The sequence below is a fragment of the Crocodylus porosus genome, unplaced genomic scaffold (genome assembly GCF_001723895.1).
Source record: "Crocodylus porosus isolate Cpor-Errol unplaced genomic scaffold, CroPor_comp1, whole genome shotgun sequence".
Lineage (NCBI taxonomy): Eukaryota > Metazoa > Chordata > Crocodylia > Crocodylidae > Crocodylus > Crocodylus porosus.
This window is the reverse complement of record NW_017728943.1, coordinates 115936112-115950417: the sequence shown is the minus strand read 5'-3', so window position 1 is coordinate 115950417 and position 14306 is coordinate 115936112. Positions and strand designations below refer to the sequence as shown.

Below are 14306 nucleotides of genomic sequence, written 5' to 3'. Positions count from 1 at the left end.
GGTAAGCGGGGCGCGCCGGGGCTGCGCCGCTGCCCCCTCCCGCGGCTCCTGGCCGGCCGCGGCCGCTTCAGCCTCTGCGCAGGGCGGCCGGGGGCAGGATCCCGTGCCAACCCCCGAGCCAGCTGGGACAAAGCTGACCCTGCCTCGCCTCCAGGTGAGCTCCGGAGGCCGCCGGCAGCTGGCCCTTCTCTCTCCGAGTCTCCCCAGGGCTGGGTTTCCACCCCGCTTTGAGAGTCAGACCCGGGATTGCCAACCGGCGAGCAGGGTGGCACCCGAGGGACCCCCGCCCCCCCGGGATGCCAGGGCAGGCGAGGCGCCGCACCCCGAGACTTTCCCCGCAGCAGTCGGTAGCTGGGGGAGGGGGTGCTTTCTTCCCCAGAGGAGGAACAGAAACCTGCTCTGGTTATTTCGCTCGGCTCTGAAAAAAGAAGGGCGGAAAGCTGAGAGCCAGCAAGGTTCTTTAGGTAGATGTGATTATCTTTGATTAGACCACCTAAGGAGTTGGGGGTGGGGGGAATGCTCTTTGCAAGCTTTTGGGCACAGCTTGCAAAGAATGCTCTTTTTTTTTTTTTCCCCAAGCCTGAAAACTTGCAAAGAACAGTTTTTCTTCTAACTGTTTAGTTGGTCTAATAAAAGATGTATCCCATCTACCCAAACAACCTTATCTTGCCTATGTGTCCTTGGACCAGCACAACTACAACCAACAACCCTAAAGCTAAGAGCTGGCTATTTTTGAGGGTGCCTTGATCCTATCCAGGGGTGTCTCCAGTCTAAAAAGGTTGGGAAGCACTCAGCTGGACAGCTGGCTGCTGTGTGCCTCAGAAACCCCTGAAACTGAGTCTTGAAAACAAAATGATGTTGGGAGGAAGCCTGGGGTTCTGCAGCTAAGGTTTTAAATCCCTTAAAGGGGTGAGGGGGAACTGCTTATTCAGGAGGTTGGTGAAAGCTTGTGTGTAATCCTAGTGCAACTTTTTCATGGAAGCAAGGCTTTATTGGAAAAAGCTGTGCAGCCTTGCGCTAAACCCCATCCAGCTGGAGCTATCCCTGAGCTTAGGCTCCACTAGCCCCAGGCACTGCCTGTCTGGTGACACTTGTAATGATTAAGGCATCAGAGTGTTGTGATAAGGCTATTATTCACAAATAAGACAGGGGCTGCAGCCACCAATCTACCCTGTTATGGGTGTTGTCCCTCCTCCAGCTGCCACAGCTGGTGACCTACTTATTAAATCATGGGGCACCTGCTTCTTTTAATGCCCTTTAAACAAATAATGAAGCTATCTGTTTTAGTATAAGAAGTATATACCCTGATAGGAGGAGAGAGGCTTTTCTTTGTCACAGGCATCACTTTATTTTTGCCTGGGGGGGATCTGCAAAGCAAGTTGTTATCAGACTACAAGCATGCAATGCAACTAGTTTAGGTAGGTCTTAGTTCAAGATGCCTTGTTAGTTCTTCCTCTCTTTAAACTATAAAGCAGAGGTAAAATAAAGAGGAAAGAAACCATTTGGAAATGGCAATGTAAATAACAAGTACAATATATTACTGCAACTTTGCGTGTAGCTGTGTGTGAGAAAACAATAGCTGTACCAAATTTAATATCTGGGTATAAGGGAGGGGAGGGGAAATCTGTCTTTGTGTGTACAGAGCTCCTGTGCATGTGAATCCAAGGATGTAATCGGACTCTGTAGGGACCCCATGCAGCATTCTTTGCACCTCAGGAACTCCTACTGAAACCAAGTTAATGTTGAGATACCTGGCCACTCTCTTGAATCCAACTGGTGTGTAAAGCTGAAGCAGCTCATTGCATGTAATGGGATTTTGTGCGTGTGCATGCACGCAAGTAATGTGTAGTGGAACTGATATTTTGTAGTATGAGTTCACTAGCTTAGTGTAAGTGGAGTTTGAAAGCTAATATTTTAAGTGAGCGAGATTTGCAGTCTGGTGGGGCTACAATCTTGCAGGCACTTTTGGTCATGCTTAACTGGACAACCATCCATAGTCTCACTGTCTTCAATGGGGACAAATAACAGCAAAGTTAAACACGTGCATTTATATTGGCTTTAAATACCGGTTGACCACAGAGCTTAGGTTGGAAATATGCAGCATTTTTACGGAAAGTCTATTAGTTTTAAAGCTCCTCGGGGAAGGAGCTGCTCCTTACTTTGTTTATAGAATGGTTAAGACAGCGGAGTCCTGATCTTGGTTAAGACAATACTGCCATAGTAATAGATGATTATCATGTATGTGGTGAATTCAGCACAATAGCTGTGGAAGTAACAGGAGCTTTTCCAGAGAGCAAAGGATGTGTTTTCTATCCCTTGAGCTGGCTTTACGATTGAAAAGTTGTAACAGCTTTTTAATTTTATTGTGGGGGTTTTGTTTTGGTGAACTTTTGTTAACTTTTTTCCGATGATAGGAACTGTCCAGTTTTTCAAGCTGTTTCATGTCTGTATTTGTATATAAACAGTAACACCCAGAGGCCCCAAGTAAGATTGAGGTCCCATTGTATACTCTTGGTAACAGTTGTAAGTCTTTTAAAGTACATCCAAGAAAACTACAAAGAACAGATGATATGCTTCTCGGAACAGGGACCTTTTGTCTTTATATGGCTTTGTACACCATCACATGTGATGGAAGTGTATAAAATAACATGAACAAATGTGCTTCATATGGTTGGACATAGCTGTGCATGTTGCATGGGTAACAAACCACAAATGTATTACAAGAAGTCCACAGCATTTTATTCAGTTCAGTGCCTTATTACTGAGTTTAGCCATAAAGAAATGTAGTGGTTTTCAGTGCAGGGATGAAAGTGGTGATGGCTGTAGGCTTGGCTTCAATGATTGGATTCTCTTAAAAAGATCCAAAAAATATGTTCAATTGCCATAGGAATCTAAGTTCAGCATGGTCACATTAGAACTGTCTCGTATACATTTACAATTGCACATGGAAGTCCAGATCCTGAAGTCTTATTAGTAAAAGGGGCCTAGAGTTGAACATGTGCTTGGATGTCTGCATGATTGGGACCTTAATCTTTTTTAAAGAGGGTTGCTAGATTCTTTACTTGGTGTGTGTTGGAGTAGCTCCATTGACTTCAGCCTTGGTCCTATTGAAAGGTAGTGGTTCCTGGGTCACGGAGATGCGTTTGAAAGTTTTACCTATTGTAAGTAACTTGTGCTGAATGGATTACACATGAATTGATTAAATCAAATATCGTAATATCTCACTGGAGGCAGAATTTTCCACCCTTAGTTACAGTGCCTAACACAAATTCCATGGCAAATTCTGTTTGCATTTATAGTAGAGACAGAACTCTCTGCTGCCTGTTTTGATGGCTTTGTAAGACGATGTGCGTTTCATCTTTAAAAATCTGAATCTAGTTAACAAAAGTTAAAGTAATATGGCAGAAACTTCAACAAATGCTGCCAATGAGATTATATAACACAATAGCTAAGGAATTTATTATGAAGCCTGTCCTTGATTCAAAAACAATGCTTTTCCCTAGTGGACTGTAGATATTTTATAGTTTCCTTTTCCCTCTCCCAACAGCTTGTGTATCACACTGTGTAACCACGGAAATGTATGCCTGTTCCCCCTTAGAAAATGCTTTGTGAAGCCTTTATTAGCAGTTGATGTGCTAGTAGTTATTGCTTGGGGCATCCCAGCTGAAACTAGGTTTATTGTCAGCAATGATTAAAATACAAGTGTTCCTTCCCTTTCTTTCTTTGTTCTCGCTCCTTATTTCTTATTGGCTGTGCTGCACAGGAATCTATGTAAGCAGGCACTCATGTGGCACAAAATACAGGGGTCTTCTACAGCAAAGAATTCAGACTGTAAACCATAAGAGAATTTTAGCAAACAATAGTAGATAACATTTGTTTCTTTTAAAGACACTTTCCTTCCCCTCCTTCCTTCTACCTCTTCAACTTCTAATGTCATGGTTAGCTCCTAAAGAGCAGTAAAAGTAAATCGATTGTGCCTAGTGTTCTGATTGATTCACTGGTATTTTAGTAATAAAATATAACATAGCTTTTGGTATGTAGTTCGCAGAGTATAAAAATACTATTCCCAGGGTTTCAATTTTTGAGGAATTAGAAGCTGGAGAATTGGAAAAAATGACTTTAGAAAATAAAATGTGGTTATTTTGTATTAAACATAACTGATTTATCTTGTATTGTATATTTCTATTCCTATTTTTATTTTAAATTTGCATCAGAGGATCTATTTTTGTTTATCTTAATTTACAACCACATTTTAGCCTAGAAAGCAAAGCGCCTGTAAAAGGACTTTGCTGTGCAAGCCTACTATTCAGCTTACTGTCCATTGTGACTTGTCTCACTGTGAGAGTTACTAAGATGTGAGACCTTGCAGGAGCAGCCTTAGCAGTGGGAGCTGCCCATGTCTTCTGAAGTACAGACCAGGGGTTGGGAGGTAGAAGACAGTGGAAAGAACAGGGCACAACTTTTTTTAACAATACATCTCTGTACTGGCATGCTTGTGGCAGAGGAATAGAATATCTCAGTTTTTTCCCCCAGAGTGTGTGTGTGTGTGTGTGTGTGTGTGTGTGTGTGTGTGTGTGTGAGAGAGAGATGTATACGGATGCAGGCAGTATGCTGTTATAATATGCATACATAACTTTTCAGGTATGAAAATTAAATGTTGCCAATTTTAATCCGGGAAAAAAGTGTGCTCCAGGTATCAAAATCTTACAGAACTTGGGCCTCTCTAGAGGCGCAAGCTTTTGTAGGTGACAGCCTAATTTGTCAGTCTTTAAGGTGCTATACCACCTCGCTTTCTGCATAGCTTCAGAGTAGCACCCCCCTCCCCCCATTAGAATTCCGGTGAATGCATCAAAATCCTAGTAGCTGGCTGTATCTGTATTATCCTATTCTTTTTATTAGCCCATAGAAGTTTGGTGTTGGAAGGGACCTCAGGAGGTCATGTAGTCCAACCCTCTGCTCAAAGAAAGACCAGCCCCAACTATATCATCCCACCCAAAGCTTTGTCTAACCAGGTTTTAAAAACCACCAAGGATGGAGCTTCTTCCACCTCTCTGGGTAACCTATTCCAGTGCTAACTCTCTTACTAGGAGAAAAATAATTCCTAATATCTAACCTAAACTTCCCTTGTTGCGACTTGAGACCATTGTTCCTTGTTCTGTCATCTGCCACCACTGAGAACAGTCCAGCTCCATCCTCTTTCAAACTACCTTCAGGGAGTTGAAGGCTGCTATTAAATTCCCCTCAGTCTTCTCTTCTCCAAACTAAATGAACCCAATTCCCTCATCCTTTCCTCAGAAGTCATGTGCCCTAGCCACATAACTATTTTTGTTGCCTTCTGCTGGACTCCCCAAATTGTATGCTGTTGGCTTCCTTCACAATAGGGGCACAGTGCTGGCTCAGATTCAGCTTACTATCCATTGTAAGGGCTGGGTTCATATTTCTGGGTACTCAATAAGGCTCCACTGTGGCTTGAGCCCCAATGAGAAATCTGGGACCACTGAATTTACTCGGGGTGTCTCACATAAACAAATCCCCCCTCCTTGCAAGCTGTGTAAGCACAATGGACAGGTATATTAAAGAAAACAAATCCAATGAAACAAAGGAAAACATCAAATGCAACATAAATGCTCTTAACAATGAGGTATAGTTTCTAGTTTGCACCCCTTCTGGGGAGACTCCATCCATGCCCAGTCAATCTGGGTCTTGTGGGCTCATACAAGTGGATACATATAGGGGTCCTGCACACCTATATGTATCCACTTGGCAACAGGCTGGATAAAGGGGCCCACACTGAAGAGTTTATGAGCTGCTCCTTGGGTTCATGGCACCTCATGGAGCAACTAGGGATCACAGGTCCTTCTGTAGTGCAAGGGGTCCCTGGTTGGTTCCTGAGAAGCTGTAGAGCAGTGATCTCCACTTCCATGTGGTGGCTTTGGTGGATGACTCTACCCCAAAATTCCTAGTCGTATATCCCTCAGCTTTAGCTGGGGCAAAACACTGCAAAAGATGTCAAAAGATTTCTTATCCTGGCATGGGCCCGAACTGCAAATGGGCTCAGTGACCCAGCTAGGCTGAGACACAGGATGTTAGCCTGCATTTTGTTGAGGTTTTTCCAACCAACTGAACTTGATGGAAAGCACTTTTTCCTGTCTAGACTTACTATGTCTGATTAGTTCTGTGCATTCTGGTATACATTATTGCTTGTTCTGATGAATGAAGAGAAGGATGTCTATGCACATGTTAATGTTGTATCTAGTCTATATTTCTATCAAATGTGGCAAAAAAATGGCTAGATACTTGGTTTCTGGATCAAGGAAAATGGTCTCATCAGATTTCTCTTCTGCACTTCAAAGCACAATATTATCTTGAGCTTAAAACAAAAGGAAAATGCGGCTCTATAATGAGCACAATCAGCTTACAAACCATAGCCTCACTGAAGTCTATGGCAAAAGGTCTGTTTGCTTCAGTGTGCCTGCCTGTTATCTAAAAGTGTTCTTAAGTATAAAAATGACTTTGTAGATGAGGGGAAGGACTTTGAACATCTGATGCATCTCTTATTTTTAGTAATAAATTTAATAATAAACCCCTTTTCTTTTCATTTTCCAAGCTAGAAAAAAATAAGTTAGAGAAGTCAGTTTCAACATGGTTTTCAGGTTACATTCGAATATTTGGGCTTTAAGCACTGCTGGTCAGTGAAAATAACATTGTTTGCTGGAAATAAGCAATTGCAGAATCATTATTGATACTCTTAAGTGTATCTTAAGAAATTTGAAACAAATGTAAGTTGCCAGTGTTTAGTTCCGGTGGGAATAGCATATTGTCTCTTTAAGAGAAGTTGTTGGAAACTGAAACAGAGAGCACGTGTTGTTTTGTGATCCATTTGAGTGGATCCAGCAAGTGCTGCTGTTGGTTGTTGTATGAGAGTTGTCTGCAAAACATTTGTACAATCTTTTCGTGAAGACGATAAACAAGATTTGCTTTTATCAAGAAGGTGTACTTCTTTAACAGCTCTCATCTTTACCTGGTACCAGGAGTGGGGTCCAATGAAAGTGAAGGGGAAGATAAGAAACTGCTGGAGAGATGGAGCATCTGAAAACCACCAAGGAGCTGAAAATCTCAGGTAAAGCTGCTGAATCACGGAAAAAATGTGAACAGAGTTTTGACATATTCATGCAAGCAATGGGGTATGCAGCAAAGGAAGATGGGTAGAAAATAGCCATATTCCTTTGTATAGCTGGACTTGAGGCTGTTGGTATCTTTTAATAGTATACAGCTAAACCAGGATGAGAGGAAAAGCTATGCGACTTACAGAAGTTTGCAGAATGCTGCATACCAAAAACAAGTGAGACATTTGATGGATGCATGTTTCACAAAAGAGTGTAAAAAGAGGGTGAATCCTTTGAGGAATTCCTAATGGACCTGAAGCTGATGAGCCCGGACCATGACTTCGGGCAGCTAACTGAGTAAAAGTAGTAATAGGCATTGGAGGTTTGAAACTACAGAAAAAAACTGTTAGAGGATGTAAATTTGACCTGAGACAAAGCAGCAAAAGTGTGCGCCAGGCAGCAGAACTGACTCCATAGTCTACAAAGAAGGGAGGTAAAATCGTAAACCGCTACAGTAGCCAAGTAAACAGCAAGCAAAAGAACAATCGAGGTGAAAGCAGAAAGCAAGCAAGGAGAGCAGGAAGATTCACAGATAGCCCAAGGAACAAGGTTATGGCTGGAAGAGCACCAAATTGCAAGAAGTGTGGACTCAAGCACCCAAACAGGCAGTGCCCTGCACTAAGAAGACATATAATGCATGCAAGTGATATAACCATTTTGCCAGTCTGCAGCAAACACAGAGAAGAAGTCAAAGTATGCAAACTAATGCAGTATATCATGACAACACTGATGAAAGACAAAGGAGGAATTCTATGTGGGGACCGTGGTTGCAGAGATAGGAGATGTTGCACTGGACCCTAATGGAAGGGTCATTAACTATAAAATGGACGTGGGTGCACAGGTAAATGTGCTTCTAGAACTAATTGTTAATAAATTAAAACAAAAACAAACTAGATCAAGAGTGAAAATGTAAAACTAAGAGCTTACAATGGGGAGATGATGCCTATCGAAGGAGTATGTGAACTAGAGGTAAAAGTTAAGGGTCAAATTGAACTAATAACTTTCCTAATAGTCATAGGAAATACTATACTAATACTGGGGCTAAAAACATGCCAGAATTTGGGTGTAATTAAGAGACTATATATGGGAACAAAGGCCAAGTACACACTTATAGAAGGCCAATGTTTTTGAGGACATTGGTAAATTGGAAACTGAATATAAAATTGAGTTGTCAGAACCCAATTATCTAGTCATTCATAAGGGAAGAAAGGTTCTTCTAGCCAACAAAGAAAACTAAAAGAAGAGCTGAACTGATTGTCAATTTTTTTTCAATGCCACCAAAGTAGAAGAACCTACTGAATGGATTAATTGGAGAAAAGAAAGATGGGACACTAAAATTATGCTTAGATCCAAAAGTGCTCAATAGTTGCATAGAAAGAGAGCACTTTCCATTGCCTACAAGAGAGGATATGTTTAGCGAAATGGCTGGTGCTAAATATTTTTCAATTCTGGATGCATCCTTGGGATTTTGGCATGTTCCTTTTATCTGAAAAAAGCTCTAGGATATGCTTAATACACTTTAATACACTGTTTGGGAGATATTGCTTTTGCAGGCTTCCTTGGCCTCAAATCAGCACCTGAAATCTTTCACAGGAAAGTGCAACAAATCTTTGCTGGAGTAGCAGGTGTCAAGGTGTGCATTGACATCCTTGTATGGGGCAGAAACAAAGAGGAGCATGATTTGAGGCTACAGAAAGCCCTGAACAGAGTGAAGGTGGCAGGGCTGAAACTTAATAAGAAGTAATGCAAATTTAGAGTTAAAGAAATCACCTACTGGGGGGAGCAACTACCAGAAAATGGGTTGCAATATTACTGAGAGAATAAGGGCAATATCAAACATGCCACCCCACAAGAAAGGTTCCTGGGAATGGTCACGCATGTAAGCAGGTATATATAAAACCTTGCAAAGCGCACCAGCAAACTGAGAGTGCTGCTAAAAAAGAATACTCAGTGGACACGGGATGCCAAAATGGACAAAGAGTTTGCCAAGTTTAAAAAAAACTTATTGAAACAGCCCCAGTCCTCAGGTTTTTTTGACAGTAAAAGAGAAACCAAATTGTCCATAGATGCGTCTAAAGAAGGCATTGGGACAACCTTACTGCAAAAGTATGGTGATCACACAGGCCTGGTGGCATACGTATCCAGAGCCTTCACAGAAACAGAATGCCTATACGCACAGATAGAGAAGGAGGCTTTAGCTCTGGTGCATGGGAGCAAAAAAATTTCAAGTCTTATATATGGAAGAGTGGTTTGTGGCAGACACTGACCACAAATCTCTGGGCACCACTTCAAGAAAGGGGCTAGGTAATATACCTCACAGTCTACAGAGACTTTTTTTTTAGTTAAAACGATATGATTTGAGATTAGACTATAAGCCAGGCAAAGAACAGGTACTTTGTCTAGGGCAGTTGACAACACTGTTGATGGTGCTGAAATGACATCTGACATTGTGCATGTTACTGGGATAAGAAAATATTACCCAGTATCAGAGGAAATATGGCAAAACTTTGTAGAGGCTACAGTGTAAGATGGCACACTGCAGGATGTTATCAGATCCATCACCACTGGATGGCCTGGTCACTACATACCAAGTCCATATTGTCAGTTTAAAGCAGAGCTCTCAGTGATTGATGGTGTTTTGTTCAAGGATGCTAGTTCCTAAAGCACTAGAAGCAGATATGATTAACAGAATACATGAGGGTCATCTGGGCATTGAGAAATGCAAAAAGCAGGCCAGGAAGGTATTAAATTGACCACTTATAAATGAATAGAAAAACTGTTCATAAATGTGACACATACCAGCTTAAGAATAAGAAGGAATCGATGTGAATAGATAATCATATTCAAGAGGCATGGTATAAAGTGGGATTTGTTTATACTAGCTGGCAAACATAACCTGTTGGTTTTAGATTTATTTTTCTCACTGTCCTGAAATTGCTTTATTGGCCAATGTGACCATACAGCAGATTCTACTGAGCCTTAAATTCCAGACATGGAATTCCATAGAGGGTTATATCTGAGAATGGCCCCCAGTTTTGGGGGCATGAATTAAAAAAATTGCACGGGACTATGGTTTTCAGCATGTGATGTTGAGCCTGAGATACCCAGAGTCTAATGGACTTGTGGAAAATGGTGTTAAGATAATAAAGAGATTATTAAAGAAAGCCAGTGATCCAGTTGGTGATCCATATTTAGCGATTTTGAATTACAGATCAGCTCCTAGCACATGGCCTGTCACCTGCTGAGATTTTATTTAACAGAAAGTTGAGAGTTAGTTACTGTCAGTCTAGGTAACCTAATCACAGAACTAACACTGACTTGCATGGGTATAAGCAAAAAGCCAAAGCTAAAAAAATGTACTGTGACAAAGGAGAGTCATGGGCATTGCAGGCATTGAAGCCCAATGATGCAGTTCATCTTTATAACAGTGAAATCTTGGAATGGAAAGTGTGGGTTATTTGTAAGGTTTCTCCATGATTTTGTGACACATTGACTCAGGATGGACAATATTTTCAGCATAACAGGAGGCACTTGCAATACATTTCTGAACAAGAGGAGGATTGAAGAGTGAACAGTTGAAAACTGCACACAAGCAGACTCAGGAAAGTTGCTCAAAGATGACAGGCACTATAACAGTAGTCTCTAACCTTTTTAAGTGGGAGATCGCCTTTGGCATTTAAAAGCAACCCAAGATCTACCATGTGCCAGGCGCCCCATGCCCCCTGTGAGGGAGGCAGGGATGCAGGTCAAGGCAGAGAGAGAAAAAATTATTTGGGGGTGTGCCTCCCCAGCAGAAAGTCCTGCCCGGCTGGGGTCCCCCTCAAATTACCCCTGCACCTGCCTCTGCAGCACTGTCCCTCACCACGAGGGCCTTGATTTAGCCCCTGGCCCTTCCCTCCCTAACAGACTGAACTGCTGGGCTGGGGTGTGTGTGTGCATGCACATGGGCACTCAGTGCCCCCCCACCCCCATTCCAGTCTCGGGTCAACTCCAAGAGACTCCGAGAACAGACACCCACTTCAGTCTCTGGGGAGGCTGAAGCAGCACCATGCAGATCAAATGGACTATGCCAAGCACTACAAAGACTTTGAACAATGTTAGTGTTTTAATGGAGTTTCTTGATCAAAAAGGAAAAAACTGGTTTATTACAGTTGTGTTATAGTTGGAAAGCTAGATGTTTAAAAAGGGGAGATGTGGGAATAGTACACCGTTTCTAAGCGAAGTTGTCAGAAACTGAAACAAAGAGCACATTTTGTTTTGTGATCCAGTCGAAAGCAGGGAGTGCTGCTGGTTTTTGTGCAGGGTTGTCTGCAAAGAATTCGTAAAGTCTTCATGAAGATAATAAACAAGATTTGCTTTTATCGAGACGGTGTACTGCTTTAACAGTAGTTAACTTATCATTACAGGTTCTCCTGAATTTTTTTTTCGTGAAGGACTAGACATTTTAAAGTCACTTTACATTGAAAAGGACAAATAAGCAGTACACATTTAATACTACTAACTATTAAAAACTAGAAAAAAATGTGACCATGTATAGCTTTTATATTCATGTTTTTACTCATTATGCATTAGCACAATTAGTATTCTGATAACACTGCTTTTTTGACATTGTTTAAAAAAAGACTTTGAAGTGAGATAACACATCAAGAAGTTAGCAAGTCTCTTTGGGAAGAATGGGAAGTAAGAATACATTTTTCAGACCAGTAATAACTTAGCCTGTATACAGTCAGCCTGGAGGACATTTCTAGATTACAGAGAATGGTGAAGGGCCAGTTATTATTCTAATTAAATCAGTTAGATTGCATCAACATGGTGTAAAAAGTAGCATGTATTTATGAAAAAATATTAGAAATAAGTTTTGCAATGCTCAGTATATATTTTGATATTTGCACACAATAATGTTTTAACATGCTATCTGTTGCTACAGATTCCAAATTTTTGGTGTATTTTGATATTATCATTTGGAAATTTTGTAAGACTTTGGCCATTTATTTTCTTCTGAAATGCATGACTTATTTGTATTAATCATACTCTGTTGCTCTTCCTCAAATAAGAGACTACAAAATGCATAGAGATTGCAACGTTTATAGGCAACTTGTAAAGCCAGAAGGAAAGGGAAGGATTTTCCTATTTGTCCCATGTTTACAGTACTGAACTCTAACTCCTGTTTTATGTTGGTGAAGTCACTGGGTCAGTGCAAATTGATAGAATCCTGATTTCTGGGTTTAGCTAGGGTAATCACCCACGTTCAGTTTGTGGGGCTTTCCTTAGACCATCTAGTGTTGCGTTTATCTAAACTGGAGATAGGAGCTATTGTAATTGCACAGTGATCAGGCTATTATATGGTAGTGATACTAATAGTTTGTGTGTAATTGCCATGGTTTGTAATGGAGTTGCACATTTGCAAAAGTGTTATATTTTGTAATGTCTATTCTGTGTAATTAGTTTGAGTGATCGAGGCAAGCGGGGCCCGTGGTGAGAGGTGGTTGACCTCTCCGGTGAGCGGGAAGAGGCGGCTGAGGTGGAGCCGAGCTGGGTGAAGCCCGGCCCAGCCCCCCAGGGAGAGAGAGAGAGGTGGAGGGGTCCTCACCAATCCCCCTCCAGTAGGGCAGGGCCCCTCTTGCCCAAGAGCAGCTTCCCCAACGGTGGGCCCACTGTGCATGCGTGCAGTTTAAAAGGGCCTGCCAACAGCAAAAAAAGTCCCAGTTAGGCTCCAGAGCAGCAAGAGACACGTGGGTAAAAGCCTGCTGCACCCCCACTCCCCTGAAGCCCCCCCAGAAACCTCCCAGCAGCCGCGGAGCCCCCCGCTGATGCCCAGCGGGGCCTGTGGTGAGAGGGGATTAACTCTTCACTGAGTGGGAGGAGGTGGCTGAGTGGACCCAGGCTGGGTCAATCCCTGCCCAGGCCCCTACTTTGCCCAGCCCCCCAGGGAGCCACACGAACAGGCTGTGCAAACAGGCATGCTTGTCTGCTGGTGTGTGAGTTAGCACGGAGTTCGTGCGGGAGGGCCCGAAGTCCTGCCTGTGAAACCTCCAGGGTAGGCAGTCCCAGCCGTAGCCAGCCTACCAGAGGCATGACACGGATGGGCACATGCTGCACCCTGAGGGTCCCCTCGGGCTCTGCGGGCCCTCCTCCCCTGACACTTCAGAGACGGCCACCCAGGCAGAGCCCATGGTACCAGGCTTCACGCACATGGAGCCCCTGGCTCTTGGCTGGAGGGGCTGCCTGTCCCTTTTTCAGGCTCTGGGGCCCGGGAGCACAGCCACCTCCCCGTGTGGGGTCTGCTCCCTTTCAGGGTCTCTGGCATGTCAGCTAGAGGAGCTACAGGCTGCAGTCCAGAGACTGCGTGCCATCAGAGACTGTGAGCAGGAGATCAAATCCTACTGCCAGGACCTTTTCCCCCAGGAGCCGGAGGGTAGACCACTGTCTCCTTCCAGGACAAAGAAGGACTCTGGGACCTCCCACTCTGTCCAGTCAGGGGCAAGAACCAAGGTGGTCAAGGGCCCTAAGGCCCACTGCACCAAGGCCCCTGCCCCACCAGAGCTTAGCAACAGGTACACACCTCTTGCAGCCCCAGCAGAGCCTGCTCAGTTGCCGGCTCCTGCAGGCAACACAGGCCCAACTGCAGCTACTGGCCCCGCTCTCCCCAAGACAAAATATAAGGTGTTTGTTGTGGGAGACTCCATCCTGAGGGGGACTGAGGGGGCAATCTGCAACCCCGACCCCCTAGCCCAGGAAGTCTTCTGCTTCCCAGGGGCCTGCATCCGGGACATTGTGGAGAGGATCCCTAAGTTCCTGCAGCCCACAGGCCAATATCCTATGCTCCTTATTCATGTGGGCACCAATGACATGGCTCGGAGTGCTCCCAGCCGGGTCATAAGGCGCTACAGGGATTTGGGAATGGGGCTAAAGGGTCTGGGGGCACAGGTGGTGTTCTTGTCGATTCTCCCAGGCTCGGGGTATGGGCTGAGGAGGGAGAGGAGGATCCACGTAGTCAACCAAAGACTGCGGCACTGGTGTCATTGGGAAGGCTTTGGCTTCCATGACCACAGCCCACTCTTTGGCGAGAGAGGCAGCGAGCTGCTGGGAAGAGATGGCCTCCACCTCTCCCCCCTGGGGAAGAGCCTCTTCTCAGCCAGA

The 14306-nt window shown here is 43.7% G+C and overlaps 1 protein-coding gene across 2 annotated transcripts in view; it reads left to right on the top strand.

Moving 5' to 3' along the window:
• Nucleotides 1–111: 111 nt before the first annotated feature.
• TIAM2 (T-cell lymphoma invasion and metastasis 2) overlaps nucleotides 112–14306 on the top strand; it is a 268351-nt gene continuing 254156 nt past the window's right edge. For both annotated transcript variants that reach the window (XM_019550041.1, XM_019550038.1), the window contains exon 1: nucleotides 112–154. The gene's annotated coding sequence lies outside the window, so the exon portion shown is untranslated. The remainder of the gene's footprint in view (nucleotides 155–14306) is intronic.